General features: G+C 43.0%; 1 protein-coding gene across 2 annotated transcripts in view; it reads left to right on the top strand.

Moving 5' to 3' along the window:
• The window catches only part of LOC138249824 (disks large homolog 2), a 3,298,389-nt gene that overhangs the window by 1,466,078 nt on the left and 1,810,038 nt on the right, over positions 1 to 22,273 (top strand). The gene's annotated exons all lie outside the window — the stretch shown is intronic.

Here is a 22,273-nt window from a genome sequence, read left to right as displayed (position 1 = left end):
ACACTCCTCAAAAATTACAAGCAAGGCTAGCAGTACGGAGTGGAGTATTCATTATATTACCTAACAATGTGATCTTCAAAATTGGCCATTGGTTATGTTGGGATGAAAAACTAAACATGAAAATTATAGTGCAATGTGCACTTAAAAGTGCAGAGAGCTTCCTTCAGCACTTTGCAGCCCTCCGGGTAAAATATTTGAAATTAACAATAAAACAAGGCAGATTGGAGTTCAGCGGTAAAAAGCGGACAAGCAGTCAATGTGGGTGAAGGGGGTGTTAAACGACAAAGAGTGACTATGGATAGAGGCCCTCTCAATAAATAAATAAATCCTTTAATGAGAATGTATGTCCGTGGACTGCTTTGTTTAAGGAGGTCTTGTCCATAAAACGCCGTGTGTTTATGGAAAACGCTGACCTATTCCAGGAAGTGTATGGTCTGTAGAAATGAATTCTTCCACTCTTAATCACTTTCTCCTTTATAGGTCACGTTTTAGACCTGGCAAAAATCGTGCAGCCCTTTATCCATCTGGGGATGTGGATATAACGGTGGAGCAGTCACAGCATTCCCACCGGTAGTACTTTGAATATAACGCTTTTGTCCTCCAGAAAAACATTTTTTTTCTAGGCTTACTAATAGATCCGTAGTTTTTATAAATCAAAATTGCATTTAACAAGAAAACCAAAGGAAATAAATTCAAGGCTCTTTGAATGTATGGCCTTTGGTCAAGACCTATCAAAGATGTTGGAACTAAAGAATGATTCTACTGGCAGACAATGTGCCACTTTTTTGCCTCACATCAGACTTCATGATACAGCATTAATTGCTGTATAACTCTGATCCAATAATAAATCAACTTCAACTGATAAACTCCGGCATCAAAATGTCATTTAACCTTCTTGTGAAAATTGCTTTAAAGAGTTACCACATTGTTGCATGGGTATCTTGCAAATGATTATATAACACAACTGTGAGAAATCTTTCTGGCAGACCAGGATGGGAGAGTTGCCAACTATGTTTACATGTGGTGATGCTAACCTCCCACTGCAGCCTTGCCAAAGAGATGTGGCAAAAGTAAATGAAAGACACTTTAATAGTATCCTAATCTCACCCCTATGTGGGAAGACCACCGCTGAAGACCTGAGTTGAGAGAAACCTTCAGCTCTGAAGGGGATAAAAAGACTAGCAGCTCAAATAATGTAGTTCAAAGGAAAATATACGTTTTATAAAAATGACCATTGTTACTCAATCAAACACAAAATGATATCAAACTGATAAGATAAAAAAATTTCTTTCCTAATACAGTGGAGGTCAAGAGGAGAAACATTTAACATTAGGCCATTGCATAAATAAATGCAAGCCAAGTTTCTCAAATATGTGTCTCCATTCCAAAAGGTCAATTATCAAGAGGAATCTGAGCAGTAAGTACACGGCTAGCCAGGGAAGGAAGAAATTATGCTTTCATCTGGCAAGTGTGAGTTTAGATAACATGTTGGACTTCACCATAGAAAAAAGAGCAACAATGAAAAGATCCAGGTGAAACATTCCCCTCAATGGCAGCCACTCACTGTGCAGTATTGTATTTGGTGCAGAACATCTTTAGATTACTTCCCTCCCAGGACCACCAAAAGATGTTTAGAGTCTGTGCCTCCAATTAGAGGAAGGAATCCTGATATGCACCCTGCCTGCTCCTAAAAGTCTCCCTCAGGGGCCCGCTCTAGCTGTGAACCTCCTTGTAGATGAACAGAGGGTGTAATTGACTGTGCACCTCCACCTGTGTTGTGGAGCATAGTCTTAGGTTTGCCCTCCTTCTTTTACAGGCCTAAAATGCACACTTCTGCATTTGCAAACATCTGCAGCCAGTTCTGTATATCACAGTGCCCCAGGATTGTGAAAAGCCTTCACTTTTCAGAGAGCACTTACAATAAACTGGTGTCAGGTGTGTCCACTACATTCTATTTCTTTCTTCCTCGGTCTGCTGCAGCTACCAGATCACATAGTCTTTCAGAAAGAGGGGCCTCTAAGAGCAAGCAAGTAATGGCATTTTGGGTAGCTGGCTTCTCCATCCCCATAACACTTGCACAGTGGAGTTTTCTCTTTTAGCATGAGGCATAATAAACTGCTACATTGTCATCGGAAATGAGCTATGCACTATATGTGGAAAAGATGTGTTGTGTTTCTTTTGGAGCAATGGCAATTGCTAAGGTGCATGAATGATAAGTTGTTCCAAAACTAATCTACAATTAGATATTCTGCAAAGTGATGTCACTGATATGAGATAGGATTGATTTCCGTTTCCCAATATCTCAAAGCTCACTTTCCTTGAATGCCTATGTTTGAGGATAAGATCAGTTGTGGTCTGCCTTCTTGTAATTCATATATTGTGTTACAATAAAAGGTATTGTATTGCATTGTATTGTATTGACATTTGTACAGTCCTTTCCATACCCACAGTGAGGCCTAACTGCTCCTTGGATATTGGGTATGTATTTACTCCATATATATAATTCATATAGCATTTGTAGCTCTAAATCAGCCATGCAGCGCTCTTATTTTCACTGAGTTCTGGGATACTCCTTGGTTGCATGGCTACAAGTGTACTTTAATGATTTGTCTTGTGTGGAAAAAAGTTGGGTGCAGTGTGTGAGTTCTAAAGGCAGAATAGAAGTTGGATTCCCAGACCATAAGCACAGGTTTGCTGATGATGACACCTGTATAGGACACTGGTTGTAAAACAATAATGGGGCTTTCTGTGGGAAAGAAACAAGGTTCCTCAGTAATTTCAGGTCTGTCTTGTGCTGCTGTGGTCTTACCTCACCAGGATATTCAGACCTATTTGGTAGTATTTTGATTTATATGACAAGGATTGACCAGGCCCAGCTCTAGTGACAACACTGATAGTCCCGTGGCAGTACGCTGTTAAATTGCTTTCTACCTTGTCCCAACCAAAGACCATGTGTTGTATTTAATAGTTAAGTAATGCGTTGGGCAAAAAAACTGGTTTTGTTGTTTTTCTAAATTCTAGGTGGTTACTGATTGTCCTTATTTTCTTGGGCAATGTGGTCCATAATTTGTTGAGAAGAAGGTTCCACCTACATATGTTTTATGGAAGACAGGAGAACATCAGTGGTGTTATTCATGATTTAAGGCCCCTCCTCTGGATATAGAGTTTGAATTTGGATTGTAGAAGTTTGGTCCAGTGCTATAAATTGATCTGTGGGCAATGCAGAGAGCTTTGATGGATATTCTTCTTCAGCAGGTAACTCTTGTCTGTGAGGGTAGGAGTGATGTGAACACATCTGCTCAGGTTAGGAACTTGCTTGGCAGCAGCATTCTGGATTTGTTAAAAGTGGTTGATTAGATATGTTCTCAGCTCTTTATTTAGTATAGGGGCATAGTCTGTGCATGACAGCCCCTGAACTGTTGAGGACTGGACCCTTTGGGGATATCCCAGATTTTGATGCTCTCGTAGTGCTCATGGTGCTTTTTATCATTTTGCTGTTCTGACTTTCTAGTGAGTGTGTTAGACCTTGCTTCTTTTGGCATGGTTTCCCCTGACTTTTGCTTTCTGAACACCTGTTTTGACTGGGTTTAGGACACTCTGCACTTTTCACTGCTGACCAGTGCTAAAGTGCATGTGTTCTATGTCTAAAACATGGTAACATTGGCCTTGCCGTGATTGGCAAATTTTATTTACTGGTAAGTCCCTAGTAAAATGCACTAAGTGTGCCCAGGGCTTGTAAGTCAAATGCTCCTAGTGGGCCTGCAGCACTGGTTCTGCCACCCACTACAGTAGCCTTTCAAACCTGACTCAGGCCTGCCATTGGAGAGCCTGTGTATGCAGTTTAACCTAACATTGCAGGCAGAGTGAGAGGTAGTTCACACTTACATCTGAATAGGTTGTGGCCTGCCCTCACACAAAGGACTGATGACTCCCTACTGGTAGTCTGGAGCCAGGGCTGGGTTAAAAGGGATCCTTGTGCACTTTAGAGAATTCCTTTGAAGTTACCTCTTCATCCAAAGCCTTTTTGGGTATAGGTACTGGACCTCTAACACCATATACTCACAGCACTTCTGGACTGAGGACATTTACCAGGAAGTAGGATTGCTGTGCTGCCAGGAAGAACTGCCACTTTGCTGTTTGCTTTGCTGTGTTGGTCTTCTGTCTGCTGCTTCTTGCCTGGGAGTGAGAGGACTAGAGTTAACTCTCTATATCATGCATTCTAAAGTTTCTCCAATGGCCTTACTGAGCTTGCCTCCTGTTTCTGAAGTCTCAGGGATATTAAAAACGTCACCTCCATATTGCTACCAGCATCTGGGCTGCTCTGCTGTGAGTCCTGCTCTGCCAAGTGGTATGGGCCCTTGGAGGTGAGTGAGGTGCTGCAACACAAGAAACTGATTTATCAACACCAGTGTGTCAACTGGAACCGACGTGTCCCACTGCAGAAACAATGCTTTGCCGCTGCCTGCACCGAAGCTGCGGACGCCGCCCGCCGACTGCACAACGCAATGACTCCAATTTTCATTGTAGCCTCAACTTGGCTGACCCAGCACCGACACATCGGAACTGGCCCACACCATCTCTGGACATCGGCGCATCAACGACGTTGCCCAATCAGGAAATGATGCATCGCCTCCTTTGGATCAGCCCATCGTCCCAAGCCTGGACGCAACCAAGGTACTGTCAGATGGTTTGCGTGACTTCTGTACCCAGCCCGCGCTCCTTCACAGTCGGACTGATCTTTTGGATTTGCCCCAGTCCAGCATGATCAGATAGTCCCAGTTGGAGCTATTGACTTCTAAGCACTGCTTTTTGATTTAATCTTTGAAAATTCATAAAATGGTTTGTGTATGTTGGATCTCGTTGTTTTGGTTTTGTTTTACTCAGATAAATATTGGTTATTTTTCAAAACTGGAGTACTTTTGTGGTGTTTTTCTTGTGTTACTGTGTGTGTGACAAATACCTTACACATTGCCTCTTTAGTTTGGCCTGACTGCCCTGTGCTAACCTACCAAAGGGTGAGCACAGGTAAACTTTCAGTGTGTATCTCACTTACCCTGACTAGGATTGTGGTTCCTTCTTGGACAGAGTGAAATCCTCTGCCAACTAGAGACCCAATTTCTAACAGAGAATATGAAGTCCATAATCACATCTGAATTCTGTTGATGTTTTGATGAAAGAGGTACTCTCCCTAGGCTGGGCTGTAGTGGGGTCAAAACGTTTCCTCATTCCACACATCAGGTTCTTGAAGGATTTAGTTGTGTACTTCTTTAGATCCAGATTTTATTAGAAAACCTCAAATTGATCCCACTAACATAGCTTCATCAATACGATGTAAACAAATGGCAACCTAGAAGTGCCAATCGTTTCTGAGTATTTTTCATGTAGCTCACACTGTGCCAATAATTTAATGTTGCTCATCTTGACAGTTTCCCAGGAAACTATAACTTCCAACAAAATGGATTACCATTGTGCTGCTTTTCACAGACAAGCGTGGTACAGCACCCTTGTACTGCTTGTACATCACAAACTTTGACAAGTATTTAAATTACGTTTTCAAACTATGTTGGATTATTGGTAGATGTTGGATGTGGCTTGTAGGCAATTCTGTCATGTATCATCTAGTCCCTGGTTTTGTGGTCACTGCTGATCTCATTAGGATTATCCATACTGCTCACTACATCTGCATCCTTGTGCTGCCTCTTCGAATCTTTCCATGCATCGTTAAACCCTTCAATGTCATCCAACTTTAACTCTAAACGAGTTGGCTTACCGCCGCAGCATTCTGAAAACACCTTCCCATTACACCAACAACCAAGCTTTTTGGTATTAAAGTGTTTCCACCCTTAAAGTCTTCAGCAGTGGGAGTTGGTACTGCTCACTTCATGTTCACCTTCTTGTCCGGGTCATACCACCTCAGCTCCCCAGTTGGCTTAACTTGGCACAATTGTTGTTCCCAACCACATCCATATCTGCACCAGGGAGCGAGAATTTAGTTTCATAAACCTTGACCTCAAGGATGCTCAGATCTTAAGAAATAAAATACCAAACGGTTTTTATTTCACATCAAATGACACCTGTCTGCATTCATTTTCATATTAATTTAAGCAAGATTTTTTGAATATGTACAATTTTATACAGAGATGAACAATAATAGGGACTCATTTTGAGGTTATTTTCTGAGTTTTACTTCGTGTTCATTTATATATTTTTTTATTTACTGTGTCATGATTGAACATTTTTATATCTTGCATACAAGGATTAGGGACACAGTTCTGCACCTTAGAACATTTGGTGATTACAATAATTTAGGCATTTCTTGCTCGTTTTTCTATATATGTCGTAATTCTTGTTCTTTGTTCTCTCTAGGTAACCAAGTATATTGTTTTCACTGCTGATATTTGCATATTTTTTCTTTAAAAATCACTCTTACAGTTATTCTGCTATTTCTTTATGTTTACTCAAATATAGCCATTGAAAATATAAAAATATGCAAATACCACTGTTTGTCTATATTGCTTTAACCGAACAGTCCCTGATTTTCTCATACACAGTGACCATTACCTAATTTAATATTTTTGTTATTTTATTACCAGGATTAGCTCCAATTTAGAAAACTCTTTTAAAGGTCAAGAGAGATTTATATGGTCATTAAGTCAAGGCCCGGTAGAATGGTTTCATAGAAGTTAAAGAGAGTTCAATAACAACTGTTTTCTACTTTAGCATTACATAAATCAGTTTTGTTTCTTTTCTTTTTGAAAAAATGATAGCTATTGATTTTAATCTTCAGGGCCGCAGAGCGCTTTACCGTTGTTCTGAGAAACGCGTTTGAAGTCCTGCAAATAAAACATTGATTGTTCTCTGCAAATTAGTTACCGTGTAAAAACAGTACAGCGACCGCATAACATTTAAATGATTTAAGACCGCACTTAAGAGAAACTTCCCATTTTGAAACGTAAAATGGTCTAGGACAAAGATAATTGCTTTCAGATCATTCATAAAATTGTGTTTATTGTATTAAAAAATCAGTGCTTTGCTTTCTGGTGGTCTGCACTGTATGACCTCGTAGCAGTATTTAGCAAGCACCGACTATACCTCTATATCCTTTTTTCTGAAGTCTGTATTTAGCCTAGTCAGATGTATTTTTCTTTGCTTGCATTACTTTGTTTCCTTTTGCTACATTTTGTAAGGTATTTTGGAACCCTTTCTCATTGGTTGCTGAATGTCATGAAACGCTTGGGGAATGTTTTAGAAATGATTCCTTGTGCGTTTTGCACTATACACAGATCACTTCCACCGGCAACTTTAGTAACACTATTCAAAGATATGGGACTCCGGGTATGTCTGCCAGTTTTTGGTGAATATAGCAATCCCTCCAATCATTTGTGAGGTGAATAGTCAGACTATTGAGGATCTTGGTCTCCAAAAACAGCAATTTACAGATGGTCATTTCGACTGACTCCTTCATCAACCATCACCATTGATTGCTGAATTGAAATTGACAAGCCTTCACAGTGGTGAGCGAGGGATCACTTAAGGAGGCCTGGTTCATGTATGAATAAACTGTGTCCAGATGCAGTGGGACCTGAGATGTGCTGCATTAGGTTTTTACGCCTACTGAGTTCCTTAACTAGCATAATTTAGTGTTCCTGCGCTTCTTGCTGCTGAATATTCCCTTGGAAATTCCAATACTGACCTCCTGGAACGCATTTACAAAGTACACAGGCAGTCCTCCTTCTTAACATTGCACTGGTGCCGGGTCGAGTGGTGTGACTAACTTTTTGTCGCAGATGCACCGCCCTCCCCAGATGAATCTCAATATCAGCTGAGCACTAGCATTAGTGCCTCTCAGGGTTCAGCAGTTCTAACACGGTAGATTTTAAAGGTATTAGAGAACTTGATATTACATTATTCTTTTTCTCGTCTATCCATTTTCATCCACCTTTTTTCTCATTGTTATTTGCTGAACCCAGAATGGTAGTGTTGATTGTACAGGATCTTTGTGATGAGTAGAAAAACTTGAAGCTAGTCCAATATATTGATCTCATCCATTGCAGACATGAACTTACCATATTCCAAAAACTCTTGATGTAGGCAAAAAGGCAAAGGCAAGCCTGTCTGTATCCATCCGTGACACAGACATGTACAATACCAAGCTATCTTCTGACTCACTCACGCAGCGAGCTCCTTGCACTAAACTCTTTTCCCTTGTTGAATACTGTCAAAAGCTCCATACTGCTTTTTAACATAGATGACATGTCCTAATACCTCTGAAGTGGCAACTATTTTCACAGTCACGTCCAAAGAGGCACAACTCAAAAACCTGTCTCTGTATTGGAACTAGCATAAGGTTTATAGGGAGTCAACTTTTACTGGAGCCCCTCTGCTTACTCTTTGAACAACATCATACGCTCTCTTTTTATGTGCACTTCCTACCTCATCATAAACATGTAATCCATCTCCATTTAGAAACTTCTGATCTTGATCACTTTTCATCACAGAGTCATGGTTATGACTCATCTGGGCTGACCTGATTTGTATCATCCCCAGCAGGGCTACACTGTTCCTTTTCAAATATTGCCAAGGAACCCAGGAGATGGGTCTAGCAATCATTTATAGCTCCTCTTTTAAGGTTATCGCTATAGCTTCCCAGGATTTGTCATTTGCTGAAACTTTATTGTTTAAGTGTGCAGCTCATAGTAAAACCACTTTTGCATGTCCACCAACTTTAGAAATTCATTCACCTCCTTACTGACCCCCACTTAGTATGATGATTTACAGTATTAGGAGACGTTAACATCTGTCATGTTAACACTGCTAGACGTCAATCAGGATACAGATTTCTTTGATCTATAGGCTATTCTTGACCTAAATTTACTTGTAAATCTTCCAACCTACAAAGCTGGTCATCTTCTTGGTCCCATCTTTTCCAGAGTCCCCACTCTTGCAAGCTGTACCCCTTTTCCGCTTCTGTGGACAAACAGCTTTGGAGGTCTTTTCTACTTAGCTTGATCCACTTCTCCCCTCAACTGTCCAGCTTGTTATAATTTCATATTCATTGCAGAACCTGTACTAAAGTTACTTCTATCTCTAGGGCTCTTGCTCAACTTTCGTGATGATCCCAGTAAGGACAATCATCCCCCGTCAGTTGACTGGTTTGTCCCATCAAAGGATCAACTTCTTCATTGATACTATTGTGCCTCTTAAAAATTGTACCCTTGTCGTGAAAGTTACTCAGCACCATGGTATACTGGTGAACCTGCAGTATACCATGCGGTCCTGCAAAAAATTTCAAAGGATCTGGAGAAGTAGTTACAGTGCTGAGGATCTTGCCATTTACATATACTCTCTAAGTATTCATAAAACTATCATCAGGAAAGCTAAATCTAGGCACATGGTATTTCAAATTGTGACTGCAAATAACCCTTCTTCTGAGCTTTTTAAAATTGTTAAAGGACTCTCTGAGCTTGCTGTGGGTTATATCTTGCTCTCTGTCACTCTGCGAATCACTTCCCACCTTATTTATAAAAAAATAATACCACCTATGCTCAGTTTCTCTGTCCTACGAAGATGGAATCTATGATCCTTTATGGAATTGAGACTCAAGCTAACTTGCTGGGTCGTATGCCTGTCATCTCCGAAATCATTGTTGTTTTAATGCATCCAATGAAACTGGTGTTCCATGGGGGTCCCTGGCCTTCCTTTCCTCTCAAAACAGTCTCTGACATCATTAACCCCACTATCACTGCTCATTTTAATGTCCCCATTTATTCTGTCACAGTTCTTGTGCCTTGAAAATGGTAGTCCTTCTGCTGTACCCACCACTGTTTGTACTCAGCCTATAACCTATGACCTATTTACCTTTATCTACCTAAATTAAAAAAAGAAGATACATTTTTACCTCTGAACTTTTATCAGGGAAAACAACCTGCATGCAGTTTTTGCTCCCTTCATTCTCTACACTCTACATGTGGTAGATGATTATCTTTGATGTATTCTTGATCAAGGAGTAAAGAAGCTCTCATTCTGCTCACTTTTACTGCTGCATTTGACATAATTTCTCATGATTCAAGTGTGCAAACAAGGCCAGGACCTTAATTGGAATAATTATGTTTTTCTCACATAGACACCAAGCAGTACATCTTCCTCCTTAACACTTATATTTTAACACTCATATTTTAAACTTCCTATTCATAGAGTACCTTAGGGCTTTTCACTTATCCTGACTTTGTTCAATTAGGGAGGACTTAAGAGGGGTACAAACCAGGTTTCGGACTTCTTTGTCCACCGTTGTTTCTTGGATGAGCTGCAATACACTTAAACACAATGGAGACTGTTGCAGCACTTCAGGTATCATCTAAACAAGGTCAACAGGTCTTTTCACCCTAGCTAAGAGGTAAGAGAAAATTAACATCACAATCAAATCTACATTTAAATTACAGTATGACTAATTTGGCCACAAAAGAAAAACACAAGTCAGAAATAACATTAAGCGGTTTTATTAAAAGCTCAGGCTCAGGTTAATATGAACAATTCTGAAGACAAGACTATGAAGATACAAAATCACCATTGGTTATCCAAGATGTTGGAACAACCAAAGGTTAATTAACATTAAACAAATTAAACATTCTATCATTGCAATACAGAAAAAAAGCACCAGAACATGATGTTCTGAGAATAAGTGATGACCATTTCTTCTAAGCATGAAGACAATCTAAAGTAATCCAATTTATTTGATGAAGCAAAGGAAATTAAAAAATGACAAGTCACTAACTGTCATATGCTGGGCTATAAAATATGGGAACAAAAACTAAAAAGGAAATAAAGTACAAAAAGAATTTGGAAAAATGACATCTGGGACAGGATAAAGCTAACTAAAGTTGGCAAAAACTAAGTAAAAAGGGAAGGTGTCAGCATTTCAGATGGACTCAAGAGTCAGGAAAAAATTCTAAGTCTTCTCTCAGCAGGCAGTAGGACGGTGAGTGGCAAGAGTAAAGAGGTCTGTACCTCTCAAAGTCTAAATTAAGAATTCCCCCAATCCAACTGGTTAACGGAAAATTAAAGTCCTAAGTGAAAGATGATTTGTCCTTAAATCAAACCACATGGATTAGAAGGTTTAATTGCCCAATCATAACGCATCATGCAACAGGCATCTGCACAATAAGGAAAGATTCCCACTACCATCATGTGAAGGCATACACCTTTGCTCACCTGTACAACTTTGCAGCAGTTTACATCGTTCATGTTCTTAGTCTCTTGGTGTACCAGCTTTCACCTACAGTGAATGCATTCCAATAGAAGCTTTCAATGCACTATTTCACAATTAACTTTTTAGAGCTTCACACAGTATAAAATCAAACTTGTCACATATAGATCATCATTGTGACACAAAAGGTAACAGCCAAATCTCAGCTGTACCAAGACAGAACAGAATACCTGTTGTTAGGTGCTCCCCGGTCAATCTGGTGATTTGCTTGGTTGCTTGAGGGCATAAGAAATCTTCAGATCATTTTCTCTGCTCCTCTTCTGCTCAAAGTTTAGGCATCTTCTTCTGCTTTAAAGTTTCCTTTGGTATTCAAGGCAACACACATACTCTTTGCTGTTTATCTTTGCTGCTTCACATTCTATGTAAAATGGTTCCATTGCACATGGTCCCCTCTCATCAAGTAGTGGTTCAGGCGCTTATCCTTTGTCGGATAAACAACAGCAGCTCTCTCCTTACCTTAAACTCTCTTCCTGTATCATATAATGTCTGCAGCTCATTCAGAATGCTACTGCTCCCTATTCTTCATGGATGCTCACCTATCTTCCAATCTCTAGTTATTTTACTGGCTCCCTGTAGTAAAGTGAGCCTTATTTAAACCACTTCAAATTTGTCATTGCACCTTCCACCATAAAGTCATGCCTAATTAAGACTATGGTTCATTTGTTACTGACCCTCTCACGTTGTCTGTTCCACCTCAGATAATCCTTTGCAGAATGCTAAAATCACACTCATGGGTGGCTACTCGTTTTATTTCCTAGCCCCAAAATATTGGAAATCCCTTCCAAATGTATTAAAACATGAATCTTCTACATTGTCTAGTGCTCTTGTTTCTGTTCCTCAGTTTTCCTAAGTACACACTTTTCTGAATATTGGCTGTGTTCAACAAGTTCCATAACATTATACCCTAAATTAAGCACATAAGAAGAACTGATAAGTTACCTTCTCTCGGAAAGGGCACAGGGTAACCCAGGGATTGTTTTGGTCTCCTGGGGGAGACACATTCACTCTTTGTGACACTCAGGACCTATCTAAACAATACCACCCTGCTTAAAAAAATCTCACTTAGCAAAAAAGTGATTCAGTAAATTAGTTTGAACCAATGGTAATCTTTGCGTCATCTGCATTTAGTTGTCAACTGACATCGAAGTCTGCGTTGACTAGAACTAGGGTAGGAATGTACTGGTTAGATTGAATGAAGGAGAAAAAAGTAGTCTTGAAACCTACACACAAAGGTATTTTGCAACTGCCAGTGAGAGTTTTTAACTGAAAAAGTGAATCATTGTGGCCTACTCTGTCAGTGGGGAAACCTTCTTCTATGATTAACGGCATTTGTTCCTGCGGTGTAAGCTCATTACATCCTTGCGGCAGAAAAAAATAGTGTGTAGTCAGTAAGAAAGTCGATTAACTGTAGGTGATTCTTGCTGGTAATTAATGTCCTTTGCTTGGAAAACCCCCCAGACTTTTGCATTGGCTTACTTTGCTGGCTGTGGTTCACTGTGCATTTTGGACCTCTCTCCCACTATCGGTCATGGGTAGATTTGCGCTCAGTAAAATGATTTTAGTGCCTCGCCTATATGTTATGCAGAATTTGCTCTGTGAGCTCCCTCTTTTGGTATTCCAGCAGCTTGACAAACTGCTCTTATCCTTAGTCTGGGCAGGCAAAAGATGCATGGGTGCATGGGTGCTTTGAAATTGGACCTGGCTGATGGTGGCTTGGGACTGCCAGACTTATACTTATATTACTTAGCCGGGTTGCTACAGTACGCAGCCAGATGGTGTAAGGTTGTGCCCAATTGGGAAAAGGATTTGTTAGCTGGTTCTGTCTGTGTGGAGCGCCTCCCGCATATACTAATGAGTGGCTGTGGGGTTCCGCAGGGCACACCCTATCTGGTGGAGCAGGTGTTGAGAACCTGGGAGAGTGCGGTGGTGCGGGTCCTCTGTAAGGCCCCATACGCGCACCTGCCTCCCCTGTGGTGGATCCGGCCTTTTGCTAAAGCTGCTGATTTAATGGACTTTGCGCAGTGGCGTGCAGGGGGTTGCAATAATGCTGGTGACCTATTTCATAATGGCACGTTCATTGCGAAGGATGAGGCAGAATCCTTGTTTGGAATAGGTCCAAGGCAGTTCTTACAATATGCAAATATCTCACAGATGGTCAGAGGCATTTGGACGCCCTTTCCGGAGGAGCCCATTGAATCTTGCCTCCTGGTGTCAATACTTGATACCGGAAGTGACCGTGGTCTGCTGTCCCGAACTTACAAAGCTCTTAAGGGTGACAGGCTGACTGGCATTCAGGGGATTAGAGACCAATGGGACACTAGTCTCGGAACGGCGCTCACAGATGGGGAATGGAATAGGGCCCGTTCTTTGGTGCGGGATGTGACTAGCAATGCGAGGTTTAAGTTGACACACTTTTATTACTTACATAGAGCATACCTGACACCTCAACACTTAAATAGAATATTTCCCTCAAGACCTGGCAGTTGTAGCCATTGTGGAGAGCCGTCGGCTTCATTTGATCACATGGCATGGGTCTGTGGCTCTGTCCAACCTTACTGGAAACAAGTGGTGAAGACACTGAGCAAGGTTACGGCTGTGAGAGTACAGGTGACAATGAAGCACTGCCTGCTGGGCCTGATTCCAGTCCCCAAAGAGGGTCGAAAAATGGCATATAGATTTGCACAGTTGGGGCTTATATTGGCGAATAGACGCATTGCGATTCGTTGGGCCAGCCCGCACCCCCGATGCATGTTATCTGGCTGAGTGATTTAGCTGAATGGGCTACTGTGGGAGAATGCCGCTTGCAGAAGGTACGATTGGATGAGCATGCTGCCTGGGATTTGGAGTTTTGGCATGCCATGATTAATGAGTTGACTGGTGTGCAGGAGAGAGAGTCCTTTGACTGATGCGTCTGCTTGTTGAGCCCCGGTCGTGGTCGAGCCTTGGTGTATTAAGTCCAGGGGTTCTTGAGTTATGGCTGTGTGGTTTGGTGATCATGGGAGAGCACGCACCCGGTCATGCTGCATGAGGGGGAGGCGCCATGGGTGACTCCACCTCCACCCCCTCACTCTTGCTTCTGTGTCGTCCTGGGATGCTGCTTTGAACCACTTTGGGATGCCCCTGCCCCCCGTCGTACCTGCCTGCCAATTGATGAATGACAATTCTTTGTAGCGCTATCCATTGGTCTGTCAATGCTTTCTATACTTACAGTGTCTTGTTGTTGGCTAATATGTTATAGTGTACTACACTGTCTCTGTAGGGGTGGGTACTGTGCTGGTGGGCTTCTGTAGGAGCCATGTTGGTTAGGTTGCCCTAATCTAATTTCACGGATGCCTTATCTTCTATGCACGCTCAGCTGGAGCAGCTGTGTAGACCTGGAGCTGGACACTTCAAAATGTTATTGGCTTGGAGTGTGCGATTGGTCTGATATCCCCCCCTCAAAGCACTGTGTCATACTGTAGTACATAGTTGTATGTGTTTATCTTCTGCATAAATAAACAAGTTAAAAAAAATTACAGTATGACTAATTTGGCCACAAAAGGAAATCACAAGTCCGAAATAACGTAAAGGGGTTTTATTAAAAGCTCAGACTCAGGTTAATGTAAACAATTCTCAAGGCAAGGCTATGAAGATACAAAATTACCATTGGTTGTCCTAGACGTTGGAACAATCAAAGTTTAATTAACATCCAACAAGCTAAACATTGTATCAGTGCAATACAGAACATAAGCACCAGAACATGATGTTCTGCGAATAAGTGGTGACCATTTCTTCTAAGCATGAAGACAATCTAAAGTAACCCAATTTATTTCATGAAGCACAGGAAATTAAAAAATGACAAGTCGCTAACTGTCATGTGCTAGGCAAAACAAAAATTGGGAACAAAAACTAAAAAGGAAATAAAGTACAAAAACAATTTGGAAAAATTACATCTGAGACAGGATAAAGCTAACTAAAGTTGGCAAAAACTAAGTAAAAAGGGAAGGTGTCAGCATTTCAGAAGGCCGGTTAAGAGTGTTCTCTAGAGTCAGAAAAAAAATCTAAGTCTTCTCTCTGCAGGCAGTAGGAAGGTGAGGGGCAATAGTAGAGAGGTCTGTACCTCTCAAAGTCTAAATGAAGAATTCCCCCAATCAAACTGGGGAACGGAAAATTAAAGTCCAAAGTGAAAGATGATTTGTCCTTTAATCACACCACATGGATTGGAAAGATTAATTGCCCAATCATAACACATCATGCAGCAGGCATCTGCAAAATCAGGAAAGATTCCCACTACCATCATGAGAAGGCATCCATCTTTGCTCACCTGTACAACTTTGCAGCAGTTTACATCGTTCATGTTCTTAGTCTCTTGGTGTACCAGCTTTAAGGTTACTTTCTTGGGTTGTCTGTGAATAAGACAATAGGACATCTATTTCCAAATTAACAATTTGTGGTAACAACATCTGTAAAGGAATGACATGTTAGCAAAAGAAAACAGCTTTCTCACATTCTAGAAAGTCTGAGGCCTTGCATATCAATATGGCTAAACTAAAGCAGAATAGAATTAAAATGGCACACTTTACTCTTGTTGAGTAAAACACATAAATGTTGCAATTGTAATTTCATCATTGATAGGTTTCGTCAATATTCATGTTACAGTAAAGTGAAATAACTTGTTAATACATTTTAGTAACTAAAATGGGGAGCTACAATTTTGAACATTAGCCTATGACATTTAAACATTTTCTTTTCGAAATTCATTATCGTGTCAGTAAAAAATATTTCTTGACAGCATTAGAAAACACATGGAATTATAGCAAATGATTATACTCAGATTAAATTAACCATGCCACATCACATTAAATCATTCCAATAGAAGCTTTCAATGCACTATTTCACAATTAACTTTTTAGAGCTTCACACAATATAAAGTCAAACTTGTCACATATAGATCATCATTGTGACACAAAAGGTAACAGCCAAATCTCAGCTGTACCAAGACAGAACAGAATACCTGTTGTTAGGTGCTCCCCAGTCAATCTGGTGATTCGCTTGGTGGCTTGAGGGCATAAGAAATCTTCAGATCATTTTCTCTGCTCCTCTTCTGCTCAAAGTTTAGGCATCTTCTTCTGCTTTAAAGTTTCCTTTGGTATTCAAGGCAACACACATACTCTTTGCTGTTTATTTTTGCTGCTTCACATTCTGTGTAAAATGGTTCCATTGCTCATGGTCCCCTCTCATCAAGTAGTCGTTCAGGCGCTTATCCTTTGTCGGATTAACAACAGCAGCTCTCTCCTTACCTTAATCTCTCTTCCTGTATCATATAATGTCTGCAGCTCATTCAGAATGCTACTGCTCCCTATTCTTCATGGATGCTCACCTATCTTGCGATCTCTAGCTATTTTACTGGCTCCCTGTAGTAAAGTGAGACTTATTTAAACCACTCCAAATTTGTCATTGCACCTTCCGCCATCAAGTCCTGCCTAATTAAGACTATGGTTCATTTGTTACTGACCCTCTCACATTGTCTGTTCCACCTCAGATAATCCTTTGCAGAATGCTAAAAGCACACTCATGGGTGGCTACTCATTTTATTTCCTAGCCCCAAAATATTGGAAATCCCTTCCAAATTTATTAAAATATGAATCTTCTACATTGTCCAGTGCTCTTGTTTCTGTTCCTCAGTTTTCCTGAGCTCCAGGACACACTTTTCTGAATATTGGCTGTGTTCAACAACTTCCATAACATTATACCGTAAACTAAGCAAATAAGAAGAACTGATAAGTTACCTTCTCTCAGAAAGGGCACAGGGTAACCCTGGGATTGTTTTGGTCTCCTGGGGGAGACACATTCACTCTTTGTGACACTCAGGACCTATCTAAACAATACCACCCTGCTAAAGAAAATCTCACCTAGCAAAAAAGTGATTCAGTGAATTAGTTTGAACCAATGGTAATCTTTGTGTCATCTGCATTTAGTTGTCAACTGACATTGAAGTCTGCATTGACTAGAACTAGGACAGGTATGTACTGGTAAGACTGAATGTAGGAGAAAAAATTAGGCTTGAAACTACACACAAAGGTATTTTGCAACCGCCAGTGAGAGTTTTTAACTGAAAAAGTGAATCATTGTGGCCTACTCTGTCAGTGGGGAAACCTTCTTCTATGATTAACGGCATTTGTTCCTGCGGTGTAAGCTCATTACATCCTTGCGGCAGAAAAAAATAGTGTGTAGTCAGTGAGAAAGTCGATTAACTGCAGGTGATTCTTGTTGGTAATTAATGTCCTTTGCTTGGAAAACCCCCCAGACTTTTGCATTGGCTTACTTTGCTGGCTGTGGTTCACTGTGCATTTTACCCCTGCTAACCAGTAGCAAAGTGCCTGCCTTCCCTCTTTTAACACCATGAAATTTGCATACTTCTAATGGGCATAATTAGGTCACCTATAAGTTCCTATTATATGGTACCAAAGTGTACCTGGGGCCTGTAAGTTAAATGTCACAAGTGGACTGCAGCACCCTTAGTGCCATCCACTGCACTGAAAGTGTAAACATGACTACAGGCCTGCAACCAGTAGCCAGACTGTGCAGATTTAAACTGCAAATTCGGCCTGCCAAAATAACCACTTCTGAGAAGCCTAAACCCTCCTTTTAAATAAGAATAAGTCATCCTTAAGTAGGCCTTACTACTCATAAGGCAATTTGCCTGGTGTTAAACTGGAGCCCCATCTCTGGAGGTACCAGAACACTCTTCCCCTGGTCGCATTCATCATGGTGAGTGTCCCACTCTGCTGGGTCCTGCCCCGGGAGCCTAGATATCTGCAGTGAGGGATGACTCCCACACTCTGACGTGTGGCCGCAACCCCTCTGGAGAACCTAGACTGCTGATGGGCACAGAGGAACCTCACTCACCATTGAGACCGGGTAGAGTCGACCCTGCCTGAGCAGCATCTGCTTTCCTCTGCGCACAGCTCTGCCAGACCCTTAATGGCACCACTCACCTTGAGACCCTTCTGCTGCTGCTGATGAAGGTGGGTCCTTTTCCTGGCGAGGGCACAGTGGCAGTCCTCAGTCATCTCCCTGGTGCAGTGTGCCCTTCTGGGCCCTCTCCGTTCTGTGCCTCCTTCTACAACATTGGCTAGTGGCAACTCTCCTTCCTGCAGGACTCAACAGGGCAGCGCCCGACCTCAGCCCCCTGGCACTTTTCCTCATGCCCCCCCTGCGCTAATAGGGTCATCCATGAGAGCATCTGCCTGGATCTCAGCTGCTCCTCTCTCTGAAGATGGTTGGATTTGGGGAGTGGAAATGCTGGGGACCCTGAGGACTCACCATTTCAGTAGTTTTTCAAAGGGCCTGGTGGAGTCAGCTCTAGCCTCTGAGACTCACTTCAACTCTGGTGCCTTCAGGTTCCTCTTCACGGGGTAACCTCTTCGTGGGAGGGACAGCCTTGGTGCTTGTGCTGCTCTGCCATCAGTGGGCACTTGCGAGGATAGCAGATGCAAGCGAACCTGGACTCCTTTACTCTCTGATTACGTCCTCCCCCATGGATTGGCCAGATAAACTGGATGCCATCCAGCATGCAATTGAGGCTTCCAGGGGTTGCCTGGGGCTAAGGTAGACTTCCTCTCTGAGGACATTACCCTTCTGCAGGATGACCAGAGTAAGCTTGCTGAGATGGTAACACATTCTCCAAGGGTGATAGCAAATTGAAGCTTCATACCTAAGACCTATGAAAGAGCCCCTGGACTTTGAGGACTGAGTGACATTCCTTGAGGGCTGCGCCGAGGATGCCAATGGTGCAGCCCGATGCAGTAACATTAGAGTGGTGGGCCTGCCAAAAGGCGTGGAGGGAACAAATATGGTTGACCACCTGGAAGCTTGGCACAAAGACTTGGTGCCCATTCATGTTCTCACTCCATTCTTTTGAATTGAGTAGGCTCACTGGGTGTCAGCTCTGTGCCTTCCTGCTGGCACACCTCCCACCCTACAGTGGTGAAACTTCTCAATTTCAAGGACCAAGATGCCATCCTTAAGCATGCGTGCCAAGCTGAGCCACTTCTAAAAGATAATCACAGGGTTTTCATTTTCCGGAACTACACAGTAACAGTTCAAAGTCAACATGTATGGTTCCTTGGAATCAAACAGTGCCTGCATGAATGGGGAGTCAAATTTGTTCTTCATCTCCAGCCAAATTGAGGTAATCTCAGACAACACATCTCACTTCTTCACTGACCCAGCGGATGCCTGCGATTGGGCGATCTCCTTTAATGCAGCAGCCGAGGTCTGATGAGAACTAGGTGTCACTGGTGCCACCATCTTGGGGCAAAGGATGGGCCTCCCCTAGTATGGTTGACCTCCATCACTGGACCAGCTCCTTAGTAGCCGGAACTCATCCCTGGGTGTGTTGGCGGCCTTCTGTGACCCTCCTGGCATCTCCTCTGGCTCTCCCTCCAAGGACTTTGAGATGGAGGTCCATGCATCAAACCCTGATGGGACCTGGACTAACTCCACCCCCACAAGTGACCCCCCCCCCAAACAGCCATTGATCTACTGTGAATACCCTCCTGTGGCTCTGATGTACATGCTTCCCGGCCCTAGGTGGGAAAGTCGGTCAGAATGCCTCCTGGGGAATGCCTCCTGGGGTCCCTCACATTCCTTTGGACTAGAGCTACGACTTGTCAGGACCCAAGAGCATGAACAGATTCCCCCTTGTTTTCTGGGACTGTGGAGCCTTGACTGGCTCGTACTTCTACTCCTACTGCATCAACCCCTGCCCCAAAGAGGAATGATAGTTTGACAGTTTGAGCAGTAGGTTTTTTGCCCCTGTCCGATGTATTCAGTTTGTTGATGTCTTTTCTGTTTAACCTGGTTTGTTTGTTCTCCCAAACTGTCATTACTCCCCTCCTCTCCCTCCTACTGAGCCCCCCGTGATGCGACTGGCACCTGGTTTGAGGCCCTCCCATGGGAACATCTTGAGGGATGGTTCCTTCTGGACTAATTGCCATTTCCTCACTCAGAATCATCTCCTGAAACATACAGGGCATGCACACCCCCTCCAAGTGCTACTTAATACACACAACTAAAATGCAGGGGAGTCCAGATAGCCCTACTACAGGAGGCCCATATTACCAGAACAGAGGGGCTGTGGCTTCAAAAGCACCGAAGGGGCCAGATCTTCACTACTGAGTTCTCCACTGATGCCAGGGGCATACTAAGCTGAGTGCGGGAGGGTGTCACATTGAGGGTGGTGTCCCAAGGAATAGACAGCGAGAGCCATTTTGTGCTACTGAAGGTGGTCCTGGATGGCTCCCCATTACTGATAGGCAGCATCGATGACCCCAGTTCTGACCCGCTGCATTTGCTGCAAAGCCTCTTGTCTCATCTGACTGCCTGGACCTATCTACCCTGGTTACTAGGGGATGATTTTAAAGATGTACTTGATCCCGTCTTGGACTGCTCCCATCCTCCTCTCCACAGCATACCCATCATCGCTAATGCTTGGAGCTTGACGACCTGGCTCAGCCAATGGTCACTGGCTGATTTTTAGCAGCATCATCACCCGGGTTTCCACCTCTATTCATATTATTCCCTTAGAACACAACATTTATGCTCGCCTAAACCAACTAGTTGGTTCCTTGAATCTGTGCCCCTCCACCTCCTCCCTGGACTACCTGGGCCATGAGCTATCTGGCCACAGCCCCTTGAAGCGGAGATACTTTCTGGGAGACTGTCTTCCCCCATCTCCATGTGGGTCTTGCAACCTTTCACTTTCGAAGACCTGTCTCTCTGCGATGCAGTCTTGGACAGTGTAAATGATAACTTTATGCATAATGAGGGCTCATCCTCTTTGCCCTTAGTCAAGTGGGAGACCTTCCAGGTGGTGGTCAGGGGCTTTTGCTTCAGGGCAATCTTGAGAGTGCAAAGGACATTTCTCCGAGACCTTAGCGTAGTTGAGAAAGAACACATGGATTGGAAACGTGGCTTGGTTAAGGACCTGCCATTGCGCCTCTCGCTCAGCTCTGTGGCCATGTGACCCAACTCCTGGAATACTTGTGATTCTGGGACTATGCAGCATACACGGCTTTCACGCACTCACACACTCCCAGGGAGACAAATTTGGCTGCATCTTAGCATGGCTGGTTAATAATGACCTTCATCTCCCACAGATCGTTTGAGTTCAACACTTCTCTGACATACTTCTTCATACCCAGGATGAGCTCCGTGGTGCCTTCACTGCTTATTATTCAGCCTTTTGTGCCCCCGAGGGGACAATCTGGCAGTGACCCCTCTCCCCGTCTCAACTTCAAAGAGTGGGGCGATCTGGATGTCCCATTACAGAACAAGAGATGATGGGGCCATGGGCTGTAAACAAGATCCTGAGCAAGGTCCTAACCAACCGACTCCATCCAATCCTCCCTGTCCTAATTCATTTGGGTCAGAAAGGTCTTGACCCTGGCAGAAATACCTCTCTTAATCTTCGCCACCATTATAGAATCATGGGGACAACGTGGAGGTCCTGGCCTGAGGTGGTGACATTGGTCCTGGACCTCCACAAGGCATTTCATACCCTACACCGAGACTTTTTGGGGGGGTATTGGAAAGATTTGGAGTCGGGCTCCATCTAATCCGTCTACTCTGCCTGGCCTCCTCTGTTAGGGTACGTTATGGCAGACAGGTGTCTGAATACTTACCAGTGGTCAGAGGTAAGCTGCAGGGTTCTCAAGTGTCTCCTCTCCTCTTCCCCCTAGCGATGGAGCCCTTGGCAGCTTGGGCTTGGTAACAAGGTGAGGATTGGGACATACCCCTCTCAGGCACCACACATATCATTTCATGGATGCTGACAACATTCTTTTCTATCTCAAGGACGTCACTGCTGACTGCTCTCCAAATGCCCTGCTCTTAACCGAGTTTAGTGATCTATCAGGCCTCTGGGTCAGCTGGTAGAAATCATGTGTTTTCTCCTTGTCACCGGCTCTGCCCCCGATGCACCTTGACATTTGGGAGGGCTTCATCTGCTGGAAACCCACTTCCTTT

Source organism: Pleurodeles waltl, chromosome 8 (genome assembly GCF_031143425.1).
Source record: "Pleurodeles waltl isolate 20211129_DDA chromosome 8, aPleWal1.hap1.20221129, whole genome shotgun sequence".
Lineage (NCBI taxonomy): Eukaryota > Metazoa > Chordata > Amphibia > Caudata > Salamandridae > Pleurodeles > Pleurodeles waltl.
The sequence above is the reverse complement of the archived record's forward strand: the minus strand, read 5'-3'. Positions and strand labels throughout refer to the sequence as shown.